Genomic DNA, 23,685 nt, shown 5'->3' with positions numbered 1-23,685 from the left:
TATAGTACCCCTGGTGTCTACAGCTCCCTGCTCCGTGTTGTTTTTTTATTAATGAAGTGCTTTCAAGGCATACTATACAGACTATCCTGGCTGCCTAGTGTTCACCTGCACCATCTTATATAAGTACCCTTAAGGCATGGAAGGGAAGAGTCCTCCCTGGTGTCTAGTGTTTCACTCCTCTCATGTTTTTAGTGTTCTGTTTGGTAGATAGTGGTCACCCTGACTTATACTGTCAGACTTATTCCCTTGTGGCTAGTGCTCTCCTCATCACAATGTTGCAGCCATTGCACATTAGTCTAAGAGTTTGTGCAAGCATGACAGCCACCCCAGCCAACACACACACACACACACACACACACACACACACACACACACACACACACACACACACACACACACACACTCTCTCCTAACCTACCCCCTTACTAATCCCTTTTTGTGGCCACCCATGCAGACACACACTTACATATACCTCACACATGCAGATGCTCACATACATGCACGCACACATCCCCTGACACTGCCTACCTTGTAAACTCCCTAGCACTTACCTCTACTACAATGGCATGTTCATTACTATAAGTGACCAGAAGCGGCTGATAATTTATGCAGCTAAGTGATTCCCTGCATTAGTTTATTAAGTCAAACCAAGAAAAAGTATCAAGATCTCCAAACTAAAAAAGTACACGAATTCCAACTCGCCACTCGAAACAACTCTATATTTTATTTTAAGTGTGTTAAAATATCAGTACACTTTTTATCAAGGCCACTGCCCTAACTTCTTCAGAAAAAATGGAAAACATCAAATAACTGCCATTTATAGTAATATTATAACAATCATTAATTAATCAATTTACTCCCTTAAAGACACAAAACATGATTCAGACAAACATACCCTATCTAGTATAACCTCGGTATTCAAATTGCCATAATTTTAAAAGATATTTAAAAACAATAAACTGAATCTGTACTCATAAAATGATATACACAAATATAACTATATATACACACAAATATATGTGTGTACCTATATCCCTATTCGGGTACATCTAAAAGTATATACTCATATCAAAAGCAATGCAGTTATTGATAATTAATAATTTGTTAAATGTTAAAAATATGACATTAAATCCTCATAAAAGGCACATATCGAGAGACCATAACATTTGATAATGACATTAGTGTATAAAATATATATATATATATATATATATATATATATATATATATATATATATATATGTATGTATAATAAATAATACATACACATATATATATATATATATATATATATATATATACAATAAAGTAAAAATGCATGTAAGTAAATGCAAAAATAAGTGTGTATATACATACATATAAAAGAATATATACATGAATCTGTATATATACACACATACCCATAACATTTAATAAGACAAATCTCTACTTTATTGATTATTTAATTTATTCCATTTAATTTATTTTATTTTATGCTGGGTGATCAATCATTTTATTTTATTTTATTTTATTTTATTTCATTTCATGTTATCATATTTTGTTACCTAATTAGGTTTTTTAACCTTAAAATACACATAATGGAGCTCATTTCATTAATGCCTGGATATTGGCAGGCATTTGTCCTGAGCTGCCATAAAAGTTCCTTCCTCTCCAGTTTCAAAGACTCCAGTCCTCCCCTTCTATCTTTCTCCAATTGCTCAATAACCCTAAATTTAAATTCATGGCCATTGAACTCACTAGTGTGTCTAGCTAGTGCATTTTCTAACTTATTTCTATTAATACAGTAAATGTGCTCGTATATTCTTTCACTAAGCTTTCTATCGGTTTTACCAATGTAGAAAGCTGGACAGTGTATACATTTAGCTAGATATACTACTTGTTTGCTGCTGCAATTAAACCTCCCATTGGACTTGTATTTCAAGCTACCTATTTTAAACTTACAGCCTTCATCAATGTATTTACAAACCCTACACATATTGCACTTAAACATCCCCTCTTTAGTGGTAAATCTTCGACTATTAGCTTGTAAAATTTCTTTCAAGTTGTTACCATGCTTAAAGATAATTTTTGGTCTCCCTGAGAATAAATCTCTAAGGTGGTGATCACTCATCGGGAACTCCCAGTTTTTCATAATAATGTTCGTTATTCTATGGGAGTCTATATTGAAAGTACATATAAACCCACTGGTGTTAATCAAATCCTTATTTACACTAGGCACCATACTCGCTCCTTTTACCTTGTTCAGTATTGGCACGTAGTGTCCTATAAGTCTTTTATGTTGCACTTCCTTAACAATGTCTTGAAGAAAATGTAAAGGGTAACCCCTCTTTTGAAAGAAATTAATCATCAAAGTACATTCTTCTTCAAACTCTTCATCTTTAGTTGTCATTCTGGCTGCCCTAACTAGCTGTCCCTTGACCACAGATCTCTTCTGGTATATAGGATGACAGCTAGTATAATGCAAATACATATTGGAATATGCATTTTTCCTGTAAATTTTGGAAACAAACATCCTATCATCACTAGCTGTCATCCTATATACCAGAAGAGATCTTTAATAAGAGATAATTAATAAAGTAGAGATTTGTCTTATTAAATGTTATGGGTATGTGTGTATATATACAGATTCATGTATATATTCTTTTATATGTATGTAGATACACACTTTCTATTATTTTTACATTTTCATGCACTTTACCTGTTTGGACATTTATTCTTGGCTGTGGTGTATTTTTGTATTTACTTACATGCATTTTTTCTTTATTGTATATATATGTATGTATTATTTATTTTACATACATATATATATATATATATATATATATATATATATATATATTTTTTTATACACTAATGTTATTATCAAATGTTATGGTCTCTCGATATGTGCCTTTTATGAGGATTTAATGTCATATTTTTAACATTTAACAAATTATTAATTATCAATAACTGCATTGCTTTTGATACGAGTATATACTTTTAGATGTACCCGAATAGGGATATAGGTACACACATATATTTGTGTGTATATATAGTTATATTCGTGTATATCATTTTATGAGTACAGATTCAGTTTATTGTTTTTAAATATCTTTTAAAATTATGACAATTTGAATACCGAGGTTATACTAGATAGAGTATGTTTGTCTGAATCATGTTTTGTGTCTTTAAGGGAGTAAATTGATTAATTAATGATTGTTATAATATTACTATAAATGGCGGTTATTTGATGTTTTCCATTTTTTCTGAAGAAGTTAGGGCAGTGGCCTTGATGAAAAGTGTACTGATATTTTAACGCACTTAAAATAAAATATAGAGTTGTTTCGAGTGGCGAGTTGGAATTCGTGTACTTTTTTAGTTTAGTTTATTAAGTACCTTACCACAGGCAGCTCTTGGGGAGTGCACATGGCTAATTTGCATATGCCTCTGTCTCACAAAGCCTTATTAGCATCTAGAATGGACACAAACATATTCTGTTGTGCTGCTGCACATCTTCATGCAAAAGCATTTCCAGTAGACCTGTCTTTGAATATAGAAAAAGTTGTTACAAAGTGTGTATCTCATGGTAACTTTTCTGAATTTGGGCCAATATCTGTTCAAGAAGCATAATTCAGATTTTGACAACCAAGGAAGACTCAAGAGTCTGCAGGTTATTCTTCAAATCATTTTTAGCAATAAAGGTCTTCCTTTGCTTAAAATGCTATCAAGAAATAGTAAACTAGCAAACCCTTTTCCAGATTTTTACCCTTAACCAATCATAATTAGTTGCATACATTATGTAATTCAGCTTAATCAATTAATTGACCAACAGGAGAAATTTAAAGCCAACATTTGATTAAACACATTTAAACAATTCATAAACATATAATACAGTACAAATCAATTAATAAAGAAAAGATGCAAACTGTATGCCCCCTAGTGCAATTTTCCAAACTGTCCCATTGTTTAATTTTATAGTAATAACCTAAAATATAAGTCATCTCCTTTTATTGCAGTAAGTTCTTAAGTTTTAAGGGGTACTTGGAACACATTTGATCTATTGCAAAAAATAAAATATTCAGAACCCTGGTCATGAGTTGCATTAAAATACTTCACCAATAGATACACTGGTAAATTCTTACACATTTTCCATATGTACTCCAGTATATGCAAATTGTTATATGTGATCCACATGCACTCCAGTATTTGCAGATAAAATGTGATTGGTGCTTTAAAATATTGCACCGATTGCTGTCCACAAATCATCAAAATACAAAATACTGATATAAACTTGGAACATGCAAATAACAAAAGACTGTTTTTGCAAGGTGGCAAGCCCCCCTGAAACCCCACATTCCCTTCTACTTAAATATACCAAATCCAAGATCATACAACAGTGGAGAAAGGGCATATTCCTCAATCCCGCTATTATAGCAATGTCACATCAGCACAGAGGATCTGTTGACCAAATGGTGTAGATAAAAGCTATCAATAGCAATGAGTGTTCAATACATATATATATATATATATGTATGTATGGAATTATTTAAATTTCTCAAGTACACAATGTCAACACCAAATGATCAACATAATGCACATAAACACTCTACTATGCATGCACTGAGAATGAATCTTGGCACCTGCACAAAAAGTTTAATAAAAAAACTGAAAGAAAACATAACTTTTTGCCCTCACAACCCCCTGCTAATTAAATATTCTAACTATGAGATTGCACAATTCTTGCGGAAAAGGCAAATTTGACAACCCCGAGAATTATCTCATCTGCTACTTTAGTCGACAGGTGTAGACTGTCTGTTTAGTCAACCAATTTTTATCGACTAAACAGATGTCGACCAAAGCACCATTCAACAAAAGTAGCAGAATACACACACACAGACACTATATATATATATATATATATATATATATATATATATATATATATATATATATATATATATATATGTTGCTGTACTGATATAGACCAACACCCCCAAATATTGGCATGAACAAAGTTAACACCAAAAGATCAATTTGCAAATGCAGACATGCTACTATGCTTGTGTCAATCAGCAATTTTGGTGGGTGCAAAAATTTACAATACAAAAACAAATAAAAACATTTTTTTTTGCAGAGAGGCAAGCCCCCCCCCTGCACCCCAAACACACACTGCTATTATATATATTAACTCCAAGATTAATCAAATTCAGGGAAAGGGCATACTTCCCTATCCCAAGAAGTGTACGATTAGGTTCATAGGTAAATTCTCGGCAATCAGTCTGCATATTGTTACATGTCTAGCCAATAATCAGACAGCGACTAAAGGTGGGAATCAAACCCTTTATCTTATGTCTCTGAGGAAAACACCTTAGCCATTATGCCAACCCCCAACCTCCATCTCGCAGACCAGTCGATCATCTATTTAGTTTTTTAAATTTTGTTGACTAAACAAATGTCAACCAGAGGTGGAGTTGACCATCTTCAGTACACAAATATACTTCAGATCACCTAAAACCCATTTGACTGACTTTCATTTTACCAAGAACCAAATCACCTAATTTCAAAATACTGAAAACTCATTTGACTGAATCTCATTTCACCGAAAGCTTACAATGCTAAATTTCAAAAGACTAAACATTAAACCATAAACAAACATACTCACAACACTAATAACTACCTCTTTCCAGACCTTAAAAACTACTTACTTACCCTCTTAACAGAAACCAGACAATATAAAACCAAACTAAGTGGGGGGGTTATGCCGCCCACACTGCCCAGTGTGGGGGGCTGTGCCCCAACACCCTCCCTAACTATATATACTAACTCCAGGATCGCACTATAGTGGGGAAAAGGGCATATACCTTTTACTTGCCTTAAGGTACTCTACATGCTGACACTACTGCTGGTAACACACAAAACATCTGTCATATTACTTTAGTTAGATACTTCCCATAAAAAATGTAAAGAGACATACCTTCATTTAAACACACTACAACACTACTTTCTACATGACTATCGGTATTCTGACAGTCAGCTTTTTAAGTTACAGAAATTCTTTTTATCATGAAAAAGTCACAGGAGAATGGAAACCCACATCATATCTATGGCTTACAATTCAGTGAAATAAGATTCAGTCAAATGAGTTTTCAGTATTTTGAAAATTCGGTGATTTGGTGTCAGTGAAATGAAAGTCAATCAAATGGGTTTTAGGTAGGGTGAAGACCCATATATATATATATATATATATATATATATATATATATATATAGAGAGAGAGAGAGGAGAGAGAGAGGAGTATTTCTATAAAATGTAGGAGAGCAGAACACTAAGCAGTAAATAACGGCTATTGTTTACAATCAAAATGACCAAATGATGCAAAAGAGTTCCCATTAATTTTTATTTGGCCATTCTGCTAGATATACCTATAGGTAGAATAGCTCAGAAAAAAGAAATACCACCACATGTTCTCTTATAGCCTCTTGCTCAGATTAGTGGGAGTTAAGGTGTCAGAAAGGCTCTCGATTTCTTTTGAGTTCTCCTTTTTTGTATCTGTCAACCACTGGGGAGACTAAGTTCCACCCAGAAGTGAAATGTTGCATTTCTTCCACTTCTCTCCTGTATGATGTATACAGGCAGCTGACTTGTCTTACCAACTACCTATGCAGGACCAGTGTACCAGTCCTTATGCAAACATTTTATTCAAATGTAGGGTCCATCTGTTACAAACCTGGTATTATCTCAGACGTCTTGCAAGATATTGACCTTGTCTTTATTATGGAAACCTGGCTGGATAAAAGTTTCAGTCTACATGGCTGATATAGTGCTCCTAGGTTTTCAGTGGTGCTGTGTTCATGGGGTCATAGGTAAGTAGTAGGCTAATTACACTTTCAGGCCATTTACGCTTAGTCAATTTGCCATCAAAGGTGAGAATCAAAGTCTGTACCTTAGCCTGTGTGGTAAACACCTTAACCATTATGCCAACCCCTAAGAACTGGCAAGATTGGGGTGGATACAACAATTTGTTGCTGCTGTCCTCTACAACTGAGCAAGGTAACGTTTGGAGCTATCAACCCCTTTGTGAATATCATAGATACACAAACAAGATGTCCTCCCACTGAATTAAGGATGTTCTTTCAGGAGATCACAGACCTCCTCATTGGCCAAATGCTGTTGTACTCAAGCTAATTAGTTTTCGGTGACTTCAGTGTCTCATTTAGTGACACATCTGTGGCTGTAGCTCAACAATTCCTTTCTATCATGAGAATTGTTGGCTTAGCTCAGGGTACTACCTCTGCTGCTCATCTGTTTGGACATACACTGCACTTGGTCTTCCAACTTGATATGTATATCTCTGTCTTGGTGGAGAGCTAGTTTCTTGGTCAGACCATCACCTTTTTTCTGTTTTCCATTTCCTTACCTAACTAACCCATCCATCACAATCTTGAGCTGGTGGGATGTATGTATTTGCTTATTGTGGCTATAGATCAACTTTCCAGTGTTGTCCATCATTTCCTTCATGTTCCCTGTATAGATGGTCCAGATGAGTTGTTTATAACTTATAATACATCTATAGTTTCCATACTAGATATCTTGCCCCACACCTTTAAACCTTGTGAACCATGGATTGACCTGGACCTCCATGTACTGAGGAGACAGGGTGAAAGTTCAAGCATAAGTGGATGGGCACTATCAGCTTTCATCTCAAGTTTAGTGAATGGTTAAGGTCTTCACCTTATAGACTCAAGCTACAGGGTTTGATTCTAGTTATTGGGTAGACTTAAAATGGACCTTCAAGGCAGTTAGCCTAGAATTCATCTATGAAATTATTAGGTGGTTTATCATGTAGAAGTCTCTCATTAAAAGGTTGTGTTCCTATCTATAGAGATTTCTACTGCATAAAACTAGCTGCCAGCCATTTTTGGGTGTAATCATCAGAGTAAGTAACCCATCCACTGTTTTTACCCATACAATGCTTTGTTATAAAGAATATTGAATTAGCTATTTTGTTCTTTGATGCTAAGATGACATCACCGTGATCAGCTCCATGATCCACAATAAACTCCATGGATGTTTTCTGTGGCTACATGGAGCTTTCAGCTTGAACTTAATGTGAGATCTGGATAACTGATTATTCTGAAATGGACTCCTCATTTCAGGCATGTGGCCTCTTGCTTGTGGCATGAATCCATGCTCAAATGAACTGATTATTGCCTTTCAAGATGTGCTTTACCCAATAATTTATTAGATTGTCTCTGTTTCATTGAGTCCTAGATATCACAATCTGCTTTAAAGGAAACTTTGATTATGCCTGCCTTGTAGAAGCATAATTTAGATCTTGCTGATTTGTACAACTACTGCACTCTCTCTCTAACCTTCCTTTTCATAGGTTATTGACAAGGTTGTTTATTTAAGACTTTACTAATTTAATAGTTGGGCTAGTTAGAGGATCCTTTTCAGCCATGTCTTGGGATGTTTATTTGCATCCTGATTCTATTTATTAAGAGGACCCCATTTATGATCCAGTCAAGACAGCCCTTCTTTAGGCCTTGAATGATCTCCTAATGTTAAGGAATAAATGGCACTATTCTGTAGTGGTCTTCCTTCATCTCTCTTTTGCAGTCAAGATGGTTGATCATGACATTCTTTTGGACCATTTATAAACTTGCTGCAGAGTCACTGATACTGTTTGAGCTTATCTAACGCCTACTTGTCAGGACATACTCATCAGTTAGTGTCTGAGGTAAATCTTCACCTTCTTATACTGCCACAACTGGGGTTCCATAGGGTTCAGTTTTTAGATGCATTGTTTTTCTCTTTGTATAAGCTTCTATTAGGTGAACCCATTAAGAAGAAATGTGTTCAGTATGATTACTATACCGGTAATACATTACTTCTCCATTCCATAGAACAATTTGCCTACTGGTATATTCCAAATTGGCTGTCAACAGTCTGTAGTTAACATGTATAAGACTATTGCCATGGTTAATCATGCTACCTTAAGGGATTCAAATTGCCCAGTATTAAAGTGAGCCATCATCTATAATGGTGGTAGACTGCAATTTGTGGAAAAGGTTTAATAACTTAGTGTGATCCCTTCAACTGTAGTTTGGATTGCAGTAGAGACAGTATTAAAACTTTTGCTGAAGAATGTATGCTTTTGTGCTTCTACAGCCATTTACATTTCAGTTTTGCTACTACAGCCTTATATTCTGCTTATCATTTGCCTACTTAAATTTGCATTCCAGTGCCTTTCTGTTTGTTACATTGCTCTTGTCTTCCCTTATTCTTGTGTTTGTCCTTGACCACACTGATACATTAAATGCTGCTTTCCCTGCTGCTCCATGCAGTTTGTATACTAATTACAATTATTTTCTGATCCCACTGTAAAAGGTAAAGTTTCTGAAATTCTAACATACCTGAGTTTATTGACCTGCACCTCAGAGTCATAGGACTATAAGAATATGACTTGATACAGGTTCTGAAGTCACAGAGCTCCACTAATGGCTTTATTTGATTGTATCCATCTCTACATAGTTTGCTATAACTAGCATAGCCTTCTGGCTACCCAGGGTCTTTTATTCAAGACTCTGGGAAGTGTGGAAAGCCTTGAATGGAGTGAAATGAGCCTTTCATCAAAAAAGGAAGAAAAAAGGATACACTAGGCTGCATTCAGTGCAATGCCACCAATTGACTCACTCAGTAGCGGATTGCCTGTGCAAGAGATTTTTTCCCCCATTAGAAGACCTGCAAATTCTGCATAAACTTAGAAATGCAGGTCTGAGGCTCAAATAACTTGTGTCACATGCACATAAATGCACCCTGAGCTGCAGCACACCCCTGACCAAATAACAAGGCATTTTCCCAAGCCTGAGTAGTATTCTACCCAAACAGCATCCTAAACAGACCGAACCTCAAGCAGTTATAGTTACCCCTTCCTCCCCTGAGTCATTCTTGTCAAATCATGGACCAGCACTTTCACACAACTTTCTTAACAAACCTGACTGAGATAGGTATCTAGAAGCAGTGCAAGAATTGTCTCATGCTGTCTGCCGATCATCTATTACTCAAACAGCATAACACAGTGTGTGACAGATGCATATCTATAATGTCTTTGGAGTGTAAAATCTTGCATACAGTAAATTCAGATAAAGTACACTGCACATCACACATCTGGAACGCTAACATAATACACATAATCCATCCTATACTGAGGTTCTAAAGATTAACTTGACTAACACCTCAAAGACCTCCAAAATGCAGCACAAGCACAAAGCACACTCAGCAAATTAAGCCTACCACCTTACATAGTACAAGGAATCCCAAAAGTCATGGATGCTGAGCCCATGAAACAGGTGTCTACCCAACCAAACAATCAAGTTATAGGTGTCTTCATTGTAAGACATACAGATGTACCTCCTACCAGGCTGAGCAAGGAAAGACTGATGGTTAATTTCTTGTCTGGTGCCAGAATGTATCAGGTGTGACACACACTCAAATCCTTGAACAGAAAGTACAGGTATGACTTTGTCATAGGACATGTGGTGTCAATGACTTGAGATGCACCTCCCAGGACTACATGAAGAGAGACATGATGGAGCTCTCAAACTATTTGTCCAAAACAGGTGCACGCCTAGCATTGAGCAGCATTCTACCTTCTCCAAGAATGATGCCACAATATGAGAAAAAATAATCAACTTCAATAATTAGATATGTTTTTGGTGTCATTCGAAGGGGATCCAATATTTCTCAGACTGAGAGGATATAATCAACAGACTATCCTGCTTCACCAGGGATGGTCTCTATCTGTTTCCTCTAGGGTTTTGATTATTGCAAAGACATTGTCCACTCCATAGTACCTTTTTAGCCAATTCCAGCCTGATAAACCTGCCAACATATTGAAGTAAGCAAAGAAAATAAGGTGTTACTGATTAATGCAAAGCCATGGAAAAATATATCATAAAACTAACCAATAAGGACATAGGGAACCTTTAAATAGTGGAACCATCTCAGTTTGGATTTGTGAAAGACAAGCTATGCTTACTCAACCTGGTAGACTTGTTTGAAGAGGTCACCAAAGCAATGGATGAAGGTAAAACACTGCACACCGCATGACTCGACCTGGCCAAGGCTTTTGACACAACCCCCCACTCAGGCATAATAGAAAAGCTAAACAAATTGGTAATAAATCGCTATGTCATCCACTGGATTGCTAACTGGCTCACAGATAGGGGGCAGGAGATCAAAATAGGGAAAGCTACCTCCACAAAGAGACAAGTCATCAGTGGAGTCCCCCAGAGGTCAGTGCTGGGACCTCTCCTGTTTGGCATCTACTTCTGTGAAGTAAAAGCCAATACCAAAGGGCTCTGGCTGACTATGTTTGCAGATGACTGAGATGACTGCAAGGTAGGAACATTCAATGAATCCCCAAATGGGTTAGCCATTCTATAGGAAGGTTTGTCCCAAACAAATAACTGGTGCCAAAATCATGAACTGAAACTAAATGCCAAAAAATATATTACTGTATCCTTTGAAAAGTTGTTTTTCACAGGGAACTACCACACTGACAATATGCCTCTGAGGACTGAGCCAGTTGTTCAAGATTTGGAAACTTATGTGGAATGTGACTTAACTTTTGACCAATGTGTGTCCACTGTAATAAGAAAGTCCTTCTATACTGCACAGCTTATAAACACAAGGATTGTGTTAGATCTAAAGATGTCATTGTCCCCCTTTACTTAGTCCTCATTAGGCCAGTCATTGAATATAATCCCCCTCTCACATGTATCAGTCAAGACACATGCAACAACTGTAATGGCCACAGAGATATGGTACTAAAAGGATACAAGGGATAAACATGTGCTAAGTGGACCAACTCAAATCCCTGTCACTGTACTTGATATCTTACAGACTACTAAGAGGTATCCTGTGTCTGGCATACAAGGCATCCTCTGACCCATTATTGATAGGTTTACTGCACATCAGAAATACTCATTTCAGGGATATAAACTTCTTCTGCAACAGAAACAGAACAGTTTGAATAGACAGAATCATCTTGTAGAGGATACCACTGTTCTGGAACAGACTCCTCATCCAAGTAAAACAAAGCTCATCTCTGCCCATATTCAGCAGCAACTTGGATCTATGGATAGATAATAGAGCATTTACCCCAAGACTGCTAATGAATATAGGCAGCTCCTAAATGCTTTATCCCCATGCATGGATCTCCTCAAATTATCTGTGGTATAATCCCTGTTATTCTCATTAATGGCAATATATAATTATCGATCATGGGATGGGTAAGGACAGTCTCTAATCAAAGGGAAATTGGCTAAGATTAAAATGGCAGACAAGTGCAGTTTTCCTAGTACTAACATATGAACCTATGATTACTGATGACAGATTGATACTTAGGGATCATGTGTCACCTGTTGTCAAATCATCTTTATTCCATTTAGAAAGTATCTCTCAAAACAAGGCTTCTCCCTCCTAAAATACTTCCAGTAATGCCACATGGTCTGGTACCTTCATGTTGTGATTGTTGCAACTCCCTTCCCTTGGGGCAGCCCGACAATGAACTTGACTGCATCTAGTTCAGAATTCCACAGCTCAGTAACTTACAGGTAGTTCCAATCACCTCAGTTTTGTAAATGCTGATTCAGTCACATATTACCTTTAAATGTTGCTGTTGTTTTATTTATCCCTACATGCGATGTGTCTCCCAGATCTCAAAGAGCTCTTCATCCCTTCCCAACTGGCAAAACCAGTATTCTCCTTACACCTGCAGTTGCTGCAGATACCAAGTGTATCTGGAGACCTCAGGTATTTGTTCATTCTATTACCTGGCTCCATATCTCTGCAACTTCTTCTCATAGTGGTTGAGGGAATCTCCATACTGTCAGGTTTAAAGAGGTCCCTCTAGAGCAAATTTTAAGCTTGTCTTTTGACATTATTTGATTTTAGCAATAATCTTATTTTGCCATTCTAAGTAATAGCTTTTTATTCACTTTTACATGTATAGCGCTATATTTATTGTTATATTTTTATCAATTTACTCTTATTTTTGATCTTTTCATTCTAAAGGTGTTTGGGCTCAAGCACAATAATAAACTTGAACTTGACCCTTCACGTTGTCAGGTGATATCTACATCAAATCTGAGTCATATTTTAAAACAGGTCAGTATTTTTGTAATTGGACAACAGCATGGTCCATATAAGGCAACTAAACAGTTACAGACTACATATAAGTATATATTGCATTTTAAAACAACTTTTCCTTTACTTCCTTCATTATCCTTGCTTTTGCATATAATTGATTTAGATGTTTCTCAATAAAGCTCCTATCAAGGAGCCTTTGAAAGATATGGTGAGCAGTTTGTTCAAAGGCATCCTCTCCATTATTTAGCCTGCATGCCCTAAGAAATTTCCCAAAAATCCAAAAACCTAGTTATGTGCAGGGGATAAGAACTAGTTGTATATCAGAAGATGTTATAGCACTCATCTTAGGCAAAGTGCACTCCAGTTAAGCAACTTTAGATCTCTTAGGCACTCCTCCCCTTCCAGCCCACTGCAGTAAGCAGCAGGAACCGCTGATCTGCACTTCCCAAATATGTCTGCAGCCAGCCTGGTTGAAATAGGCATCCTGAAACAATGTAGCAGCTGTCTCTAGTTCACTGGCAACTACCCACTACTTAAATAGTCTGCCACATTGTGTGAGAGATGTAATTATATAAGGTTATTGCAGGCAAAGCTCTCACATGAAATCACTACAAATAACAAGGTTGCAAGCACAACACATCACCATATTAAACTAACCTCAAACACCCTCAGACCAAATGCACAGACCTACAAATGCTGCGGCTCTTAAAGGTAACCTACCTAATCACATAGGTCTCATAAATATAACTCAAGAAACAAGTACCCGAAGGAACCTCACAAACACACATGACAGGCAGCACACACCAAGAAACATATCTAGAAGGAGTCATACAGACACAGTCCAAAACCATAAAGCAAACCAGTAAACACACCAATGTCCTCATTATAGGCGATTCCAGAGTGAGACACACTGATGCACCACTTGCCAAGCTGTGGAAAGAGAGTGTCACAGTCAGTTGTCTATCAGGTACTGCATCACACAAGCACTTAAGTCTCTGCAGTAGAAGTACACAGTACAACACAATCATTGTACATGTGGGTGTAGATGATTTGAGATGTGCCACTCTGGATTATATGAAGACAGATATGATGGAGCTCTCAAAATATGTGTTTGAGATGGGTATGAACCTAACCTTGAGCAGTATTCTACCATCAGCAAGTATGATGCAACAATATGAACATATACAATCATAAGATGATTGACTTCAACAATTACCTTAGGTGTTATTCCAAGGAGTACCATATATGTCAGCCTGGAAAGAGATGGCAAACAGTCCGAATTTCTTTGCAAAGAATTTCCTGCATCTCTTCTCACAAAACTTCCGTATATTAGATAAAACCTTAAGTAGTCAGTCTTCTAATACTTCCAGTATAACTAAACAGAATTAAGACAGCTTTAAGGTACTGCTGCTCACTGCTAGGAACCTTAACAAAAAACTCCACACCCTAAACGCACTACTTACCCTGGAAAATATAGATGTATGCATCACCAAAGGGACCTGGCTCAAGAACAGTAGTAGCACTACATAACTGGAGAGCTTCAATATCCATCACTCATATAGGCCCATAGCATTAGAAGTAGGCAGTAAAGGAATCTCACCTCCAGACTCATTAGACAAGATAATGCCTTGGAATGCCTCCATGCACATCTTACTGAAAACAAAACCCTTTACCACACTGGGTGTAACTGCTAAGAGCAAATGCTCAGAAGAGTGGACACTCTTCTTTTCTGGTTTTCTGTTTGCTTGCTCCTCTATGTGTGAGATCACAGTACAGCAGGGTCTGTGAATTTGCTCTTTCCTTGCTATTATGCAATCTCTAAGTTGGTATATATAATTTGCAGAGAGTGCGGGAGTGTGCATGGGGCTTGTCCCCTGTGTAAAATTTGTATTTGTATTTCATCTAAAAAGAGAATTCTTTTATCTATGCTCTTTTGAGCATTTAGTCATTAATCAGGTAATCATCACATCTCCACTAAGTCCCCTGAGGCCCATATTTCCTACCAAACCACTATGGAGTACCTATTTTTTAAGCTCAATACCATTCAATACACTTCAATTATCCCACCATCTACTGGGGGACTTTTACATCATCAAACATGAATGACCTGAGATTTCTAGACATCATAAATGCAAACTATGTGTACCAGTTAGTCCACATCCCAACCAATGTAGGTAATATCCTGGACTTGGTCCTTACCAGTATGGGACAGCTGTGCTCCCCAACTATTGTAATCTCATTCCTGGTCAAATCAGACCACAAGTCAGTCACATTCACCTTTGAAGTCAGAAGCATCATCTAATGCTTTAGTATTCAGAAACAATGCAAAGACTAATCTACTAATACTGAACAGAATATCTGACCAAATACAAACACCCCTTTCATCTCAATGATCCTACAGCTTATGCAGAATCCTTTACTGTCAAGTTCTATGCATATGTAAATAGTTGCCTAGCTGCATCTGCCTCCTCAGAAAGAAATCCAATGCAAAAGTCAAAAATAACACTCCTATGGGGAGCCTTAATACAGGCAGTAGCATAGCTAGGATGGGGTGAGAGAGAGGAACTGCCCCTGGTGCAAAGTGTTGGGGAGTGTAATCGGTAGATCCCAATCAATAATGCAATACCAGCTTTAAAAAGCCAGTTTTCCATTTGTGGTCAAACTTGAGAGCTGTAGCGTTCAGCGCATGGTCTAAACTGTAGCAACTATATACCTAAATATATATATGTATTTTTAAATATTAACATGAAATTTATTTTTATTTATGTCCTCTATATTTAATATATTGAAAGATTTTATAAACTGTGAATATGGGACAAACGAAAGATATCATTACAGCATGGTTTTATTCATGAGGTTGTAATATGATTGGTTTGTCAATGAAATGGTATGGTATTTAAGGACAATTAATGGTTTGAGCAGTTAGTCTGATGAAGCATTCCATCTGAATGTGAAAGCGCTTACTGAATACAAGATTTCTTGCTCGTTTTTTATCATTTTACAAAATAAACGGTCAGCTTCTCATGGTCGTGTTGGCTGCCTCATTCAGTTTTGTTTTCCTGAGATTTACTTGTAGTTGCTGTATTTGAGGTGCTTCACCCTTGTCTGAAGATTTTGCATAAGGTAAAAAAAAAATCTTTCTTTTTTAACTAAAACCTGAACACTGTAGCATTCCATGCAGGCAAGGTTTAAGCTGTGACAACTGTGTTTTACATTTGTAGCAATCCTTTTACGACAGTTTATAAGAAGATTTTTTTTTAAAAGCAAAATACCAGGACTTGGAGATGGCTGTAGAATCCAGTATAAAAATCTTTATTCGACACAAGCTCTTTTGTGGGTAACCCCACTTCTTCAGATGTCTAATACATTTTAAAAACAGCTCTTGGTTTAAATATCCTTTTGAAAACATGATTAAAACCAACCATGTCTTTGATGAGTATCATGGATGACACCCCCCTGAAAACTGATCCTGTAGTTAGAGATCTTGGGACATATGTTGACAAACTGTATTTGATCATCATGTACGGAAGTCATTTTTCATCACACAGCAAGGGCATTTCTCAGGATTGAAAGCTATGACTTCCAGATCCAGGGATGTAATTGTTCCTATCACAAGGCACTCATTTAGGCCAATCAATGAGGATAAATCCCCTTTCAGTATGTACCTGTTAAAACACTTGTCACAGCTAGAACAACCACAGCATTTCCTCACTTAAATAAATAAAGGGCCTAAATCATAACAATTACGCAGATCATCTTAAAGCTTTGTCTCTCTCTTCTTAGTATTATACCAGCTACTGAAAAGTGACCTCTTCCTCAAATATAGAACCTCAACAGACCCTGTTCTATCAGTCCTACTACACATTTGGAAATCCAATACTATCAGAATCACCTGCTCAGTGGACCTCAAAATTCTTTTGCAAGATTAATAGAACATTCTGAGGGATCAGTATGTAGCACAAAGAATATGACTTCTGTGGAACTAGCTTCCCCTCCACATAAAGCAGAATACCTCTCTTACTCTATTCAAACATAACATGGGTGAATGGACGGGTAACCACAAAGTCACCCCTGCTTTAACACCAATGGCCCTCATGGCTGGGGGAAACATGACAATTACCAAAATGTATTTGTGTGACCCATCTTTTGATATATATTGCAAAATATAAGGGATAATAATTACCATGAGAATGCAGGGCCAGGCTTCTTAAGATTTTCACAGATCAATAAGCTAAGCATCTAAGAACCTATGAACCTATAACTGTAATGTACGTTTGCACAAAAGACAGAGTCGGGTCTTTTCTTTAGTACTAGATTTTATTGTTATGAAGTTCTGATGGGGTTCATAGCTGTTTTGCTTTGTGGCTAAGTCTTTCCAGTTGGTAAAATAACTGATTTACCTTAATTACTTAATGAGTGTAGTTTAATTGTGTTTGGCTATGTGTGTTACTAGTCGAAGGCTTTGTTAACTGAGATACTGAAGAGTTTCAGTAATAATGATATGAACGGCAGACTGCAGTTTAGACTGTCTGAAATCTAATGCGTGATCATTTAGTGGGCAAACACAGCACTAAATAAGGAAAATGTGTTGCAGGATATGATGCTCTACTAGGATTTAACAAGGCATTTGATGTGATGCCACATATAACTTAATTAAAATTAGCCAGATCAGAAGAGCCCTAGGGGGCTAGCATGGGGTAACTGTTTATTATAGCCACTTTTTTATACTGTTTATTCAGAGTTTACTCAGATTAAAAGAGGGGAATCAGTGGGCTAATACAGAGATTATTTTAGGGGTTAGTCCTTTGTGTGGATTTTATACGTAACCTTTCAGAAACCTTGAATGGAAACATTTGTCTTTTTTATGTAGCTACAAAGTTACACAACTGTGCTGATATGAAAGAAAGGACACAAGTGATAAGAAGAACCTTGCAAATAAATGATCTAAAACACAACATTTTTAATGTATTGAATGTGAATGAAATAACACAGCCAGGCAATAATATCTAAGTCAAAAAGTACAAAACTAAATGGAAGCTGTCATCAAGTTAATAGGAAAGGAACCTCAGGTAGTCACATCAGATGGCCGAAAGGCAAGTGATTAGTCTAAGGCCATAGCAAGCAAGGTTGGCAAAATATAAGAATGAACAGTACAATGTATCATCAGTAAAAACAGTTTTCCTTCTTTGGTACTTTTCCATTAACCCCCTACCACATCTTTGCTCTGTTGTGCTTCGGCGCTATTTTATCATTCATGCAGGACTGACAAATGTGATGTGAAAACAATCATTTTCATTAGGTAAGTTTACTTTTTTTTAAAATTTCATTTGGCAAGCAGTTTTTACAATGTGGAGAACGACTCCTTTCATTTGCATGTGAGGGGTGACTGTGAGCTTTGGCAAGACCTTTTTTTATGGTTATTGTACTGCAGTACAACTGTGAAGACTTTTTCAGAGCACCTCGTGTAGCTGAAAACATACAGCTCCAATGCGATGTGTTCTTTATAAAGTTTGCAGTTGTTGATTTGACAGCAGTACATATTAATCCTGAGAATACATGGTAAACATCACCCGATCCAGGCATATCCAGTAAGTAGTATGAATCTTTTCACATTGTCTCCTAATGGTATTCCCCTACATTAACCTTCTTCTACAGTGAGACGGGATTCTCTCTTAAGTATTATACTAAAAAGGTAACTAGCTTCTGGATGAAACCATGTGTAAAAAAAAAAAAAAAAAAAACTCACGCAACTAGTAGGGGTTTAATGGTGGACTGCAGCTATTTCTGCAATGACCAAACAGTTCTGTACACCTAACATGACAATAGACACTTGTCAGTCAGTTCTACAGAAATAGTTGTCACCCACAAACTTGTGTCCGGTACTGAAATACCGGCGAAATACAGCAGTGGGAAGTGGTAGGGGTTTAACGGAAAAGTACCCCTTCTTTATAGACAGTACATAAGACTGCACCTAGAGTGTTCTGTTACATTCTAGACATACAATCACTGTGCATGCCTGTAGTAGAGTCATTTTAAGTGACAGAAAAAATGATGCATGGTCTATAATAGAAATCAAGATGGAAACCAGATTACAAGAGCTCAGTGTTTAGCTTAATATAAAAAAAAAGTAAACATGAAACATAATAGAAATGTTAAAGTACTAGATGAGATTCTGCCTTTCACCTAAGTATAGAAATTAAGAGATTACAATTTCATGTTGCAAGGCAGAGAGCTCAGGGTTATTACCACCCATAAAAAGAGATGGATTAAAAGATTACTAAAACAGCCTTTCAAAATAATACTAAATTGAGAAGCATGTGGGAGAGGCTTAAAACCATCCTTAGTAAGACTAGCTGGGGAGAAGAAGGAGATGTGGTGCTCATAAACTCTTGAATGAAAAAGGCCACCAGCTTTACCAATAAAGAACAGGCAGACTTGAAGGGTCATTTGGTCTGTATCTTCTTTGAAAGTCTGCGTCTCTGTGGCTAAATGAACAAGGAACTGCAGGCATATTAATGATCACTGATTTAAGTGTAACAGATGTGTACTTCTCAAGTGCTTCTGATTTTGCAAACTGTACCTGATCGGCCACAATGGTGCAGCAGTTAGCATTGTTGCCTCACAGTAATAGGTTCTCTGGTTCGATTCTCAGCTGGATCGCCTTCTGTGTAGAGTCTGCACGTCCTCCCTGTGGTCGAGTGAGTTTTAAAGACATGCAGATAGGTGCATGTGTGTGCCTTCCATGAAGGTTGGGTGCTGGGCTGGCACCTTGACACAGCAAAAACTCCACTGCCAATCAATCTGCTGTGGTGACCCCTAACAGGGAGAAGCCAAAAAAAGACCTGATTTTGCGTCATATTTTTACCCTGTATCTCATAGAATATTTGACTTTCTGGTAAATCACTAAAGGTTACAGTGAGTCAGTAATGTCAGACATACATTTTTATTATTCAGAAAATATATGTTGATGCAGAATCTGTTCTGTTAACTTTCGGGGTGAATTACTGTAATATTTAAAAATTGTCCCTGACTTTGGGCATCTGATCCTCTATTATTTTTGGCTTTGTCCAGAATTCTTGAGCAAACAAGTTGAGAGGTATGTCGAAGTAAAGACTGTTTAATGGTCCAGGGCCAGAAAAAGGGAAAGAGAAACAAGAAGAGACATAGTAAGGAAAGAGAGAGGAGACAAGCCCAAGCATAGGTGGTGAAAACAAAACACAGAAATATTAACACATTACCCTTTAGTTCTGTTCTTGCTGAAGGCTGGGGGATGCTAAATGACATGCTTCGGCTCACACCATTTCTCAGTCTTTCTTTTGTGCTCATTAAAAAGGTGATAAAAAGACACAGCTTTGAGCATTACTCAGCTTAAATCAACATAAGTAGGTGATAATAAAATTAGCTGTCTTGTGTACTTATTATTAGTCAGTTATTAAAAACATTTTAGAACAGTATTTTTTATGAGACATGACATCTACTGTGTGGCATAAAATGGATATTATTACCATAAATCATATTGAAACATCCACCACAAATACAGTTTTTTCCTTAGATCATTTAGCCCCTGTCCCACTCTAATAGTCTCTACTGGGTATTTTTGGATGCGCTCCTCTAAGTACTTATTTTCTCCTTCCTTTTAACAAGCGTATTTAAGCCTTGTGTTTGCATGAGTCTTGGCTCATTTAATCAGGCCTGCTCATCATTTGGCAACAATGCCAAATAATTTGAATGATTTTGCAAGCATCAGAAACCTTCCGAGGCTAAGAAAATGAATCTAAGTATATTTTCTTGCACTTGCACTGTTTTTTCATCCACAGTGGAAAGGTCTACTGTGTTATTTAATCACTTTCTGCACTTTTTTCCCCAAAGATTCAAACTGTTTTCTAACTGCTGTAGGACTACTGTTCTAAGTAATTACAGTGTATGTTGTTGAATTAAGTTAGTTCCAGGCATCTGTTTGTTGTTCCTAACACTTGGGCTCTAAGCCAGTTTGCACTGTTGTGGAAGGAGAGGGCTCATTTCTCTTACCTGAGCTGGGAATTACTGGTACAAAGCCCATTGTATGCTTATCCAATTGGCCTGTGGCGTTAGGTAGTGTTAACTTGTCTTTTTCTTAGCATATTTAAGCCTTGCATTTGCATGAAGCTGCATTTCACAAAGAGACATTTTATTGTGACTTGTATATACGCAAGTGCCAAAAATCAGAAATTCCCTATAAAACTTCCTCAGAACTTTACCCCAGTACTGCAGCACTCACCAGGCAACAAGTTTGTGTGGTGAGCAGCACTAATGCATTCAGGTGGAAATATTTTAGTTAGCACTACCTCATCTTAACACCCAGGACTATCACTGCATAGTGAGCAGTTAGTTTGGGTGCTGGGCAGCATCACAAATGATGTCAGCTGAACGTACTGCAAGTAGGTACCCCCAAATTACTCTGTTTATAACCACCCACCACTTATATCCCTTGTAAGCATACTAACACTGGTAACCATGGATGAGCACTTTCCTACCATCTCTGTTTCCAGCCTGGTGGACATGGGCACCTTGAGGCAATGTAGCAATTACTTCATGCACACTGACAACCACTTAACTCTTAATCAGACACATACAGTGTGTGAGAAATGTACTTAGACATTGTCACTGAAGGTCAGATTGTTACACAGAGGCACCAAATTCAACAAGCAGGTTGTCAAAGACTCATAAACACATACCACTCACTACACCCACTAAGGACTACCTACGTAGACCTATATATGTGGAGGTGCTCACATGTAACCTATCCAAGCATCAAAGGCCTCACAAGTGCAATCCTCAGAAACCCCACATTCATGCACAAAAGACACACTGTAGCTCAAGCAAGCCCATAAGGCAAAGCATTTTACAACTCCACATTTTGGTCATAGATGACTTCATTGTGACACACATATTGGGTCTATATTATGTCCGTTTAAACCCCTTTCAGCGAATGGCTCTTCGTTGAATGATAACCAGCAAAGTCTAACTCCCACGAACGGCAATTTCAGCAAATTTTTTCCTAGGGGAAAAACACTTGGCCATCATCTGGAATTTGCCCTTTTCCCCACTGTAGTGCAATCTTGGAGTTGGTATATTCGGTTAGGGGAGATGTGGAGGAGTTTTAAATTTTGTCTGTTTTTTTTTTCCCCCTATGAAAAAAATTGCTGGAATGGCTGTTTGAAGGAGTTAGATTTTACTGGTTATTGTTTGGTGAACAGTCTTTCGCTGAAAGGGGGTTTTGCACACACAATATAGACTCCACAGATTTCCCCCTTTCAAGGCTGGATAAAGAGAGGGTTTCAGCTATACAGTTAATTGCCTGTCAGGGCCAGGATCCAGTAATCATATAAGCACTCAGGTCATTCACCCCTAAGTACCAGTATGACCCCATCGTAGTCCATGTGGGAGTGAATGACCTGAGACATGCCTCCCTGGACTATATGAAGAGAGACATGATTGACTTCTCAGAATATACGCCACAGGCAGCTATGAACCTAACACTGAGCAGCATTCTACTGTCTCCAAGGATGATGCTACAATGCAGACAGAAAATGTTTGGCTTTAACAATTGCCTTAGCTACTGGTGTCATTCCAAAGGGGTCCAATATTTGTCAGGCTGGGAGGACATGGTTGACAGACTATGCTGCTTTGGGCTAAAACATTATCCACCCCTATTCTGCCTTTTTTAGGCATTGCCAAACTGACAAACCTTCCAACATAACAAATGAAGCTCAAGACAAGCAAAAGGTGTTGCTGCTTAGTGCTAGGAGTCTCAACCAGAAACTGCACTCCCTGGACACTCTCCTCACGCTGGAAAATGCTGACATCTGTGCAGTTAGAGAAACACGATTTAAAGCCACAGGAAGTACTCTGACTATGTGTGGCTATAATGTCTAGCATACATTCCGTTCACCCACTGAACGAGAAAGAGTGAAAGGCAGAGTTGTATCTATCTGCATAAAAGATAATCTCACCTCAAGATTGGTAAAAAAATATGACATGCTAGAATTACTCCATGCTCGACTATCTTTGGGAAAAACTAATTACCATATTCTTGCTAGCTACAGGTCCCTCTCCATGAACCAGGATACCCGCACATCATATCTAGAGCTACTCGAATCTCTCACTATCCAGCCCAATACCATATTCATGGGTGGTTTTAATTACCCCTCCATTAACTGGGAGGCATACATGACCACTAATATACAGACCCAAAGATTCCTCGACTTTGTAAATTCAAATACCCTCGAGCAGCTGATCTGCACTTCCTTCAGGGGAACAAATATCCTAGACCTGATAGTCACAAATATGGAAGAGCACTGCATCCCCCATGTGTGAAGTCTTCACTGGTAAGATCAGATCACAAAGTGGTCTCCTTAGAAATTAAGGTAAAATTAGAACCCCCCCCCCCCCCCACCGAACATCAAGAATTTTAAAAACTTTTCTAAAGCAAACTAACCCCTATTAGGCAACAATATAGCTAGATTCCAAGTTTCCTCCAAATCCAGAAAACACAGTGGCCAATACAGAGCA

Source organism: Protopterus annectens, chromosome 1.part2 (genome assembly GCF_019279795.1).
Source record: "Protopterus annectens isolate FY-2018-M chromosome 1.part2, PAN1.0, whole genome shotgun sequence".
Lineage (NCBI taxonomy): Eukaryota > Metazoa > Chordata > Ceratodontiformes > Protopteridae > Protopterus > Protopterus annectens.
This window is presented reverse-complemented; position numbering follows the sequence as displayed.